General features: G+C 45.6%; 1 long non-coding RNA gene across 1 annotated transcript; it reads left to right on the forward strand.

Moving 5' to 3' along the window:
- The first annotated feature begins 6,379 nt into the window (after positions 1 to 6,379).
- Positions 6,380 to 10,139, forward strand: LOC133927835 (uncharacterized). Its single transcript, XR_009911353.1, has 3 exons — positions 6,380 to 6,663; positions 8,593 to 8,749; positions 8,979 to 10,139. It is a non-coding gene; the product is annotated as an uncharacterized LOC133927835 (long non-coding RNA).
- The last annotated feature ends 2,650 nt before the right edge of the window (positions 10,140 to 12,789 follow it).

Raw genomic sequence — 12,789 nt, forward strand, 5'->3', positions numbered from 1 at the left:
GCCAGGCCGGAGGAGGAGGTGCCGCCGGCAGCGGGGCGGCGACAGCGCTGGGGGACAGAGGGAAGAGCCCCCGGACTTTCATTCCTACGCCGACGTCCCCACCATCACCGTTGCCTGGCGAGAAGGAGGGAGGCCGGGACGGCCAATCGTCCAGCGCTGGGCCGGCGACGGGGGCGGCATCTGCGGTTCTGGAACCAGACCTTGATCTGCTTGGGCCTGGTTTGGAACCCGGAGACCGCGCGGCGGCCCCGTAGAGCCCCCCGCGGAAGAGGAGGAGGGAGGATTCCGGGCCAACGTCGTTGGGCCCGGAGTACAGGATCCCGGAATCAAGGTGGCAATACCGAAGACCCAAATCTGTGTAAGTTTTTCCCCTTTTTCCTGAGCATGCCTTGCCCGAAGTGAGTTCAGAGACTGACCTCGTTTTCTTTTGCAGGCCGCCTACGAACACCGCCAGAGACCAAGGACGGCCGGAGGTGCCGAGGCCGGCTCCAGTCCCCGAGCCGAGCGCGCCTGAGCCGAGCGCGCTGGTGGAGCCGGAGCCGCCGAGCGCACCGACCGAGACAGAGCCACATGCGCCGCCCTGCACCGAGCCGATGGCGGAGGCCACGCCCGAGCAACCAGCGCCGGCAGAGCCCGCTATGAGCACGTCGAGTGTGGGGCGGATGGCCTCGTCGAGGGCGGTGCCCGCGTGGCAATATTCGGGGACCCAGAGCCCCTCGGAGAGGGCTCTCATGGGACCCAGCGCCCGGCCGTCGCGCAGCCAGCCTGCCGAACCCCTCCCAGACGTGCTAGGGAGCGCCCAGGAGGTGATCGGGCGGCTGGAGGCGGCCGTGGCGGGGGAGAGGACGCAGCTTGAGGCGAGCCGCACTGCCCTTGCCATGGAGAGGGAGCGGCTAGCCGAGGGCAGGCGCCTTTTTTAGGCCCGCGTCGCCGCGGCGCGCGCCGCCAACGAGAGTGAGCGGCGCGCAATAGAGGCGGAGCGAGAGGCCTTAGAAGAAATACGCACGGAGGCCGTGCAGGAGCAGGAAGAAGCCGCCCGTCTGGCCGAGACATCACGGCAGCAGGCTGCCGAGGCACTCACCAGGGAGAGGCAGGTGCAGGCTCGGGAGGAGGCGGTCCTGGCCCGCGAGAGGACGGTGGAGGCCTCCCAGGCGGACTTGGCCCGCCAGAAAGGCGAGGCTGATCAGATCCGCGCCGAACTCCAGCGTCGGGAGGAGGAGCTCCAGCGCTGGAAGGAGGACATCGCGATCCACGAGACCGATGTCGGCATCACGGCATCGGATCTGGAAGCCCGGGAGGAGCTGCTGATCCGCCGGGAGACGAAGGCTGCCGAGGCGTTGGTGGCCTCAGCTGCTCGGGAGGAGCGGGCCGCCAAGTGGGAGTCAGAACTGACCGCCCGCGAGCAGGCCTTCTCTGCCCTTGCAAAGCGGATTGCTAGCCTGGCCTCGGGATTCGGGGACCCCCGGTTCCTGATTCACCGACAGCTCCCTTCCACCATCGACACAAGCGTCGCCGCACACCATGTCTCCATCTTGAGAGACCACTCAACCCAAGGGGATATCGATATTCGCCATGTGAGTACCAAAAAATAACTAGCTGATATCCTCACCAAGCCACTAGACGAGCAAAGGTTTTGCGAGTTTAGAAGTTAGCTAAATACCCTAAATTCTCACAATGTGGCTTGATATGCTGCATATAATTGATTGTTCTAGTCTTATAGCTTTGGTAGCTAGAAGTTTGTGAAAATCTCTTTTTAGTGCTATTTTCTAAAATATTTGATTCTCATATTTTGCTGCTTGTGATCATTGTTATGTATTGTTGCTTGTTGGCTGATCACAAGTGGTAAAAATATCTTATATGTCCAACTTTCCAATCTCTCTTGGATCCAAATCAAATCTCATCTCCAAATCCAAGTTCTACCATCCTCCAGAACCCGGATGGTCTGGCCTAATTCGGAGGTTCCAGATTCTAGAAGTCCTCAAACCCTGGCTGTATCTGTTGAGTTGATAGAACCTAGAGTCTCCGGGTCTACCCGGATGTTCCGGATTCTGTCACTCGGTTCTAAGTTTCCTTCCGGGTGACCCCTCTCGGTTTCGATTTATGCCTGAACCTGGGGCCTCTGGGTTCCACCCAAATGTTCCAGGTTATCCAGTATTATACTCCAACCCGAGGAGTTACCCCTTCATTCTAATCTATTCATCTCCTCTCTCATCCTATCACCATGGAGACTCCCCTCCGGCGATCTAGAGGATTCATCATCGGATTTACAAGTTCCCCACCAAGTGAACTCATCCCTTGGTTGGATTCTTCGGCCATCCCTCCGAATCAACTCTAGGTGCTTTGGTTGACCTCAAGGTATACCTAAAGACCGTTTCTTTCCGATCTCTCAATGCCTACCTCTAGAGTCGATTCCCTTTGGTGAAGATGCTCTATATCTCTCCTAGAATCATATCTCATAAGGATTTGCATATGCATTGGATAAATCTTTCATACCCTAGAGTTCTTGCCTGGGATCAGGCAACCCAGAAGGTCCGGGTTGAACCCAGATAATCCGGGTTGTCCGGCTCCAGTTCATCTAAATCTTGTTGTTCAATTCCAACCTTTCTCAAGCATATCATCCATGTCTATCTCAGAGCAGTTCAAGATAGTTCATGAGAAGAATTTTGGTCAAGCTTATCAAAGGAAGACAAATGCTCATTTTGACCCTCAAGCACAAAGAGACGTACCATCGCAGTCGCCTGCTTTAGAGGGTAGTGGCAGTGGCGGTGGTTGTAGTCACACGGCTATTCGAAAGGTTCCCTTGTCTCGGTTAGGTGGCATTGATGTGCCTCGTGGTGCTACCTTGCCACCTAGAAGAACAAACATGTCAGCAGGGAGAGGCAAAGGAAAAGTTGTGCATATGCTCAATATATCATGTTTATGATCGAGCAAGTCACAAAGAAGAATTTCTTTAAAGAAGTAAAGCATGAGCCTTATAGGGTAAGGTTGGTAAGCTCAAAATCAACTTCTTCTATGCCACCTTCCCCTCCAAGGATAGCACCTAGCGCAGCACAAAGAGTAGCACCAAGGTGAAGTTCTTCCTCTCATGACTCACCTTCCTTTATCAAGAGTGCTCTCAAGGCAATATTCAATATATGCACTCACAATACCATGAAGATAAAGGAGCACAAGGACAAGACAAATTTGAGGTTGAGGAAGATTGAGGAGAGGCAAAAGACAATTCATACTCATTTGGGAATTGAGCCTCCATGTTCTCCGGCTGTCTCCAAAGAAGAAGTGAGTGAGCCAGAAGCTTTTGAGAACTCTTGGGCTTGGTATGATGAAGCCCAAGCTGCTGCAAGGGGTACTGGACCATCCACTCATGCTCAAGACATTGAGGAAGAGACCGAGGAAGAAGAAGAAGACTTGGGTGGTGCTGAGGAAAGCTCTCAGGATGATGATGATGATGGAAGTGACGACAATGGAGATGGAGATGAGGACTACGTGGTCAATGACTAGATCTATCTCCTTCAGCTTCTCTTTCTTTTTGGTGACTTGATGCCAAATGGGGAGAGATATCTTTGTGTCAACTGTCTGTTCTGCCTGAACTCGGAGTCTCCGGGTTGACTCGGAGGTTCCAGGTTCTGTAGGCATAGTATGTTTCCTTTATCAGTTTAAATTCTTATCGTTTCCGTTGTTGGACATGTAAGACCTATTGTAATGTGTGATGAACTATGTGTGGCGTGCTTGATGTTGAACTTTAAATTTGTAAAAATTAAGTTGTTAGTGTGGTCTTTATGACATTCTATGGTGTAATGTTTGTTTCTCTCTTTTTTATATGATATATTATGTCATACGCATCACGTTTATCATGTTCACTCACACTCTTTGCACCCCACGAATTCTAAGATATAGGGAAGCTCTCACAAAAAAAATTCCTTTAAATATGTGCATTTGATGTCAAAATCAAATTTTAATCAATGCACACATTTAGGGGGAGATCACCATATATTTTATAATTCAAAATCTTTAATTCAATTATCTTTTGTAATCTTTAATCGTATTGTCATTAATCACCAAAAAGGGGGAGAGTGAAAGTGCATCTAGGCCCCCTAAGTGGGTTTTGGATAATTGATGACAAACGATTAAGGGACTAATGAGTTTAATGAGAATATGAACATGTATTAGTCCCATTGAAGATGTTAAAAGGCGTTGGCGTCCCTCAAAAAGAAAAGAGAAGCGGTATGTAGTTACTCAATAAATTTAAATTTGTTTTATCTTTGAATTTGAGTGTAGTTGTACCGTACTATAAAGAGGGATGCGTTTAGATTGACTTGAAGATGTCCCAGTGCTCAAGTGCCCATTTAGACCAAAGATGAGAGACACAAATCACCCCATGAACACCGGAAAGTTCTAAGTCTTTGTCTGTACCCGGATATTCCGGGTTGACTCGGATACTCCAGGTTGCCGGAGTCTCCGAGTTTAGCTCCGGCAGGGGTGCTCAGTTTTGGTTTTTAAGCTAACCCGGATGCTCTGGTTTGACCTGGAAGTTCCGGGTTGCCGGAGTCTTCGGACTTTGCTCCGAGCAGGGGTGCTCGGTTAAGGTCTAAATGTTTTACCCGGAGGTTCCGGGTTGACCCGGATGTTCCGGGTTCTGGTGGTTCATCCGGACCCTCCGAGTTGAGTTCCACCCAGGGGTTCTCGATTACGCATTCAAATGCCAACCCAGAGGTTCCGGGTTGAACCCGGAGTATTCAGGTTAGGCCAGAAAAAGCCTGTAATGTCTAGTTTTTGGGGGAAGGGTATAAATACCCCTTCACCCCCTCCTTTCTTTTGCTGCTGAACTACCTTGAGACAAAAGCATTCGTAGCCCTTCAATAACTCTCCCCACTACTCTAGTGCTTTAATTATTGCAAGGATTTGAGAGTTGGGTGTGAGAGCAAGAGATTGAGTGCAAGTGAGGTAAATTCAAATCTTGAGCACTTGAGTTTATCATCAAACTATCAATTCGTGTTTGTTACTCTTGGAGCTTGAAGCTCCTAGACGGCTAGGCATCACCCGGAGAAAACCCAAACTTGTGGAGTGCCCCGGGAAGTTTGTGAAGGTCATCCTCACCTCCGCAAGGAAAGAGGAACACTTGAGTAAGCCCAAGATCAATCTTTGTGGTCGCTTGGTGAGGAATAGAGTTGAAAGAGACCTAGCTCTTTTTATGAACACCTCAACGGAGATGTAGGATCGTTGGATCCGAACTTCGGGAAACAAATTCATGTCTTCTTTGCTTTCTCGAGTTCATACTTGTTCTAGTTGGTATTTTGGGCGATTTGCCCCGATATATATGTTTGTGAGTTTGTGGTTGCATGTATTTGGTGAAAAAGCAACCTTTGGAGCATGTGGTAACATTTAGAACCAACTAGACTTGCTTAGGTATTCTTAGTTTTCAATTTCGTGTTCCAGTCGGGCTATCCGGGTTGAGCTCGGAATTTCCGGAACCCGAAAGTTCCGGATTGAACCTAGAGTATCCGGATTCTGTTAATCCACTGTGAAGTTTTATTTTTTAGAAAATGCCTATTCACCCCCCCTCTATGTGATATCAAGTACATTCAGCCCCGGTGGAGGAGCATTGGACATTGAGGAACACCGACACGGGGTTGTGGCAGTCGGTGATGTGCAGGGGTGTGGGACGCGCGGTGGAGAGCACAACGGATGCCGCCTAGTGGAGGAGCACTGGACGACAAGGAACATGGGCCCACGGCGGGCGGCATCACGCGGTGGAGAGCATGGCAGACGCCGCCCTAATGGAGGAGTACCGAACGACAAGGGTCGTAGATCCAGGGCTGTGGCAGGTTGCAACAGTGTAGAGCACGGTGGACGCCACCCTCGATGTAGGAGTTGCGCAGCCCCGATGGAGATCATGGGGATTAATCTCCCCAAGATGGCACGACGGAAGCGATTTAGTGACTAGGTTGAGGAACAAAATCCTCTTATATCATGTTGGTGGAGATAATTCACGCAACTTATTGATTTGTTCAAGGTAGGTGGGTTACATATATATAGCGGGTCGAGGCCAGTATGAATATGAGGCCAATATAAACATAAGGTGTAAACACGACATCTATCTAACACCCCGTTGGGCATAGTAGATTCACATACATGCCAAAAAAATTCTTGAGAGAAAGACATACATGTCACTTCAATCACCCACTCTAAACATCTAAAAAAGAATAATCACCCACTCTGAACACTAGCGACGAAGACTAATGTGTTCTAGGATAGTGCATGGGCCAAGAGACACTCGGCCCAGTTAGATAGACCCACTTGCTCGGGTGGTGCAAGAGCCCATTCTTCCGTTCCCGAACCTACTCATGTAAAAAAAAACAATCCCCAAACCCAGCGCGCACCAGCAACCGCGTCCGGCTCCCGCGCGGAGGAGGTGCCGCAGCGCGAGAAGGAGAGGGCCGCGGGCGTCCAGTCCCGACCCACCCCCGTGCGCTGCACCCCGCGCCGTTTCGCCACCTCCGCCTTCCGATCTGCGCCGCCCTTACTGCGCTCCTTGCCGGAGGAATTTTGCAGGCGCTCGACGATGATGTGCGGCTGGCGGTGGCCTGCAAGGGGACGAGGTGACCGCCGATTCGTAGGCCGTCGCCGGCGAGCTAGTCGCTCGAACGCATCGTCGGTTTCAACTAGGTCAGCGAAATTTGCATGTCGCATTTCGAATTTTGATATAGGCCGGTTTTGTATGTCGCGTTTCGTAGGCTGTCGCCGCCAGCTGATTTGCAGTCTCCTGCGAGCGCTTGTCGACCACTGAAAGCTGCGAGGACATGGCAGCCATCTGCTGCGCCGAATCGCTGAACTGTGCTTGCATGGTCTTCTGCATATCAGCCATCATCTTGGTTAGGACTTCGGATCTCCTGAGAGCTATATAGCGCCCTCACCGAAATCGGAACCTGGCATCTCTAATACCAAATTGATAGACCCCGGTCTTCGTAGGTTGTAGCTGTGCAACACCCGAGGCTGAGGCTTCCGCCCGCGGCGAGGTGGTGCTGTGGTCGCCGGCAAGAAGGGAACAGGAGGGAGGCGAGAGGAAAAGGAAGGGAGAGAGGACAGATAGATAGAGGTAGATGAATTCTTGCTTGCTTTATTCAATAACGTGTCCTGTATAAATAGGACAGCCTCAATCTCTCTTTCCTTTCCTAAACTGACTCGATTTCCTTTCCTAAACCAACTCAATCTCCTTTCCAAAATAGATTCAATCTCTTGCCTAACCGACTCAATCTCCTTTCCTAATGAAACATATCTCTTTCCTTAATTTCTACCTTCCCTGAATTATATCCGAAACTTTTATCTAAACAACCCAAACCGATTTGGACTCCTGATCAGGCCAGCTGCTGCTGCTTGCACCGGATGTATGTTTTGCCGACCATAACATAATTACTTTAATTAATTGATTCAACAGAAACATATGATTGTGCTTAATCTTTAGTTTTTATTGCCTATAACTCTCAGGATGTTATGTAAATTTGTTCATTCATAGGCTTCACTGCTTTTATTTATTTATGTTTACCAAGAAATACTGCATTGAAGGAAACATCCACTCTGGAAGTTAGAAACCTAGTAGATTTGCAACGCACTCTTCCTGTTGTCAAATTTCCTTACTCTTGATTCTTTTTTTCTGCTACTTGTTCATGGTTGTCGATAGATGTAGTTAACCTTCGCTTTCAAGCTTGGGTGTCTGGTACTACGTAGTAAAGAATAAAGAATAAATATGCATAGTTTTTTCATGCTCCTGCGGAATTAGCTTAGAAGGAATACTTAAGCTATCAAGCATGTGAAAAATCTTTTGATGGATTTGCCTATGTCCAGACCAGCATAACTTGTTAGCTATGATGAAAAATATATGGAGCTTCGTTGGAACTACTTAACTGTTAACATTGTGTGGCTTATTTAATTTAGGAAGTAGAAAGGCATTCTTGCAGGCAAATCTAATCTGGTGTTTAACTATCTATTTTGATTTGACTTGCTGTTGCACACAAGCCACTTGAATTAAATTGTTCAAAGGAAAATTGGTCCAATATTTCAATCGAATACTTCCATGCCAACGGGGCCTTACTGCTCCCTACCTTTTCGCCCCCTCATTTTTTTGTATGGTGGCTTGCTTTTCTCCGAGTTCACCTATGTTCTTTCCATCATAATTAGTTTAACTAGCATATGGGCATTCAGGATTATGTTCACGAATGGCTTTTTTTGAATATGCACGGCAGATGACATATAGGACCGCTAGTTTTCATCTCTTTTACCGGTACTGTATGCTATCCATACTCTATTACTCAGCACACATGCATTCTTGCTTTTATTTATAGCTTATCATGTTTTTCCCGTACTTCCCCACTTATTGTTAAATATGGAAATGCCCATTGCATATAACTTGGTCAAACAGAAACTAGGAACATGTGGGGAGAAGGTCCATTAATATCCCTCGACTTGGCATGATGATGGCCAAAACGACCCTTTCATGATGATGGCATGCTTGTTGTGAATTCTTATTTCAGTAGGTTTTTTTTTTTTTTTTTTTTTTTACCGAGCTGCTAGTACATCATAATGCCATATCCTTTCCAGGAATACTTGGATTGCACTCAATGAATGGTGTGCACTTAGGAGAATTGTAACCCAGTGGAATTATGGCGCATCACATGACCATTCATATCATTTCTGCTCCTCTCATCACGGTGGGAACGGGGATGGGATGGTTCATTTGTGTGGCTCTCCCAATCAGGTTTGTTATTTTCTTCCCTATCAATTCAATTGATCCTGTTGCATTCAGTTGGGTTTGTCTCAAAGATTGAGTTTAAGATGATTTGGTTGCTAGATTGATCCAAGGATTAAAACCCTAGACCATGTCCTTGTGCTGTTTCTTCTGATTACTCTGCCTTTAGCTTCAGCTTGGTTGATTATTTTTATTCTATGGCTTGACCTCAAAATTTGGCCCTGTTTGATCCATTCAGGTGCTTAGTGCTCCTCTATTTTGTTGAATGCAAGTTTGAAGAAACTGTTGAGGAAAATCTGAAATTTTATTGTTTTTGGGCCTTTTCCTTGGTGAACCGGCTGGCCCATTTGATTGTTGGAGCCTAGGCCCATGCGGTGATGTATAAGGGACCTGGGACTCGGTTCAGCTAGGGTTCACGATGGGAAAAGGAAAGAGAGCAGAGAAGAGAGAGGCGGCGGTGGCGTAACTGCATCCCCGATCCCTTCGGGGGTCGTGGGATGTTGGAGGGTGTCGCTGCGCATATATGTAGGCTGGCTCTTCCTTCTCTGTGTGCAGACTCTGGAAATCCTCTCCATTCTCTTGGTTTCCTCACGGGTTTCCTCTTCCGTTGTGGGAATCACCTATTATGCTGGAGCCGAGTGGAGCTCGGTCTTTGGCTTGGTGCTTTGAAGCTGCAAGGGATCGGGTGAAGAAGCCCTTGTGTTGGTGCTTGTCGGTGCTGTGTGTGCCGAGGCTCGCCCGCACGCGCTGACGCAGTGCGGTGAGGCTGTGTATCTCTGTTTTCCCTCTCGCTGGCGGCCACTGGCAGGTGATTGGATTTCTGGGACAACGTCTACAGAGCCGTGCCTTGCCTCGGTCATCTGTGCGATTCAGCAAGTAACAATGTGATTTTTGTCCCCTTTCTGTTCTAGACAACACTGTTACATATTCTAGTTGCTTAATGATGAATTGGCATTTTGAGACTGGGCAATTTATTTAGTACAATAGTTAGACCTGTGATTCTCTAGTTCTATGATACACTAATCTGAATTTGTGTATGGCATGGCGACACATTTTTTTATGTTGATTGTCCAATGGGCTATCTGTTATGGTTCCGATGACTAGTTTGTGTGCTGCTGTTAGTTTAGAGATAGCTTACCAAAATTGATTCTGGATAATGAAGTTGATTCATCTTGTTTTCTATTGTCAGTACTCGCTTTGAATCTTGCTATCCTTTTGTTTATCTCTGTCTCGGCAGCATTTAGATAGCTTTGTTCAGTTTATGAGCTTTCTTTGATTTGGTACAATAGCACTGTTCCTGATGATGTTGTTTAATTTTTTAGAACTCTGTCCAGGCTCTAATAAGTAGTCGAAAACTTAGTAAATTGTCCAGTCAATGATGTTTTCAATAGGACAATTAGGGGGCAGGACCATTAAGGAGATTGTATTTTAACCTTGGTCTTGATCTTGAGTTGATGTAGGTGGCTCCACTTGAGTTAATGGAGGGTTGATCTTGATCATCTTAAGCCACTTGTAACTTTTGGGCTCTTGAGGCTTAATTCCACCTATTGTCATCTTTTTTATCGTCTCGTTTGGAATTTCTTCATCACCTAAAATATTAGGATCAACTTGGAATTTCTTTATCACATAAAACATTAGGATCAACTTACTCTACTTGAGAGCCGTTAGTATCATCAAATGTCACATCACGCGAGATTTCAATACAATCGGTGGTTTTGTTGAAAACACGATATGCATAGACATTTGATCCATATCTAAGCAAAATTCCTTCATCAACCTTAGGTGTAAATTTAGAAATTTTGTCCTTCTTATTTAGAATATAGCATTTATTACCAAAAACTTTAAAGAACGACACATTTAGCTTGTTACTGGTTAGAAGCTCGTAAATGGTCTTCTTCAATATCTTGTGGAGGTACAACCGGTTGATGGCATGATATGCGGTGTTGATAGCTTACGCCAAAAATTGATCCGAAATCTTGTATTCATCAAGCATGGTTCTTGTCGACTCAATGAGAGTCTTATTCTTCATTTCGACCACCCCATTTTGTTGAGGGGAGTAAGGGACCGAAAACTCATGTTTGATGCCTTTTCATCAAGAATGTCTTCAATTTGAGTGTTCTTGAATTCGGTTCCATTGTCACTTCTTACTTTCTTGATCTTTACATCAAACTCATTTTAGGCTTTTCTTGCAAACTTTTATTGTTGCTTATCGCTATATTATGCTTGCACAAAGTTAAGGCATTATTTGCTATCCAGTACTTGTGTAGTAGCATGTCAAGCTGATGTGATTAAGTATATGTTGCAAAAGCCAATTTTGAGTGGTAGAATTGGTAAATGGGCTTGTGCACTTATAGAATATGATTTGGCTTATGAATCTTTGAAATCTATGAAAGGCCAAATTGTATCTAATTTTATTGTTGACCATCGGATCGATGATAAGCATAATTTAGATGTCAGTTTTATATCTGTTAAACCATAGAAGCTTTATTTTGATGGTTCGGCTTGTGGGGTTGGACAAGGTGTTGGTATTGTTTTTGTATCACTAGAGGTGCTATTTTTGAAACATCTTGTCGTCTAGAATATTTTTGTACCAATAATCAAGCCGAATATAAAGCTCTCTTGTTAGGATTAGAAATTTTGAGCTCAATGGGTGTGAAGAACATAGAGACTTTTGGTGATTCGTTGCTAGTTGTGCAGCAAGTTTCCGGTAATTATCAATGTTTCGACGGATCACTAAACAGTTATCTTAATAAGTGTCTAGACATTATTGCTGTTTCGGACGATTTTACTATCAATCATGTGTCTAGAGGTAATAATGTCAAAGCTAATGATTTAGCACAACAAGCATCCGGTTATAAAGTTGGTAGAGGTAAATTCTTTGTGATTGAGAAACCGATGCTTGAAAGTGTTAATCTTTGTATAGTCGAACATGAATTTTTGGGTTCGATTGTATCTTCTTCATTGGGAGAGAATGTTGAAGTTGCTGACATTGAAGACTGGAGAAAGCATCTCATTGATTACTTGAAAAATCCAAGCAAGAGTGTCAATAGAAAGATTCGGTAGCAAGCTTTCAAGTATACATTGTTGAATGATGATTTATATCGCTGGACTGTGGATGGTGTGCTTGTCAAATGCTTGGATTCTGATGAAGTTAGGATTCCTATAGGAGAAGTGCATGAAGGCATATGTGGCACGCATCAATCAGCGCGCAAGATGAAGTGGTTATTGAATAGAGCTGGTTTTTATTGGCCTACTATGCTTAATGATTGCTTCAGGTATTATAAAGGATGTGAGGTATGTCAAAAGTTTGGTGATATCTAATTAGTTTCTGCTGCTATGATGCATCCTATTATCAAACCATGGCTGTTCCGAGGTTGGGGTTTGGATTTCATCGGTCAAATACATCCTCCGTCATCTAAAGGTTATCGTTTTATTTTGGTGGCTACTGATTATTTTACTAAGTGGACTGAAGTTGTTTCACTCAAGAACATGACACATAAGGAGGTAATTGACTTTATTTTGGAGCATATTGTTCATAGATTCGGCATTCCGCAGACTTTAACTACGGATCAAGGTACTTCATTCATGTCACACCAGGTAAAAGCAAAGTTATTTCAGATTAGTGATCTTGTGTGGAAAACTATTTTGCCTATAAAATCGAAGGACAACAAGTTTAGCAAATGGTCTCCGAGTTGGGAAGGTCCATACAGAGTTGTAAGTATCATCTCTGGAAATTCTTATTTGCTAGAAAGTTTGAAAGAAGAGAAACTGCCTAAAGCTATTAATGGACGATACTTGAAGAAATTTTATCCAAGTGTATGGCAAGATGATTAGGAGAAATATGGCCAATGTATTGGTTACCATCATCCTAAGGGGTATTCATAGCCGATATCTTGATCATTGTCCTAAGAAATGTAGAAGGAAGATGATATGTTTTTTAGTGAGCAAGCTTCACCAAAACATAGGGGGGGTATATGTTAATGACAAGATTTGATATTTTCAACTGGTACTGCGACTAGATTCTTATTTTCGATAAGATTTGGTTTAAT

The sequence above is a fragment of the Phragmites australis genome, chromosome 8 (assembly GCF_958298935.1).
Source record: "Phragmites australis chromosome 8, lpPhrAust1.1, whole genome shotgun sequence".
Lineage (NCBI taxonomy): Eukaryota > Viridiplantae > Streptophyta > Magnoliopsida > Poales > Poaceae > Phragmites > Phragmites australis.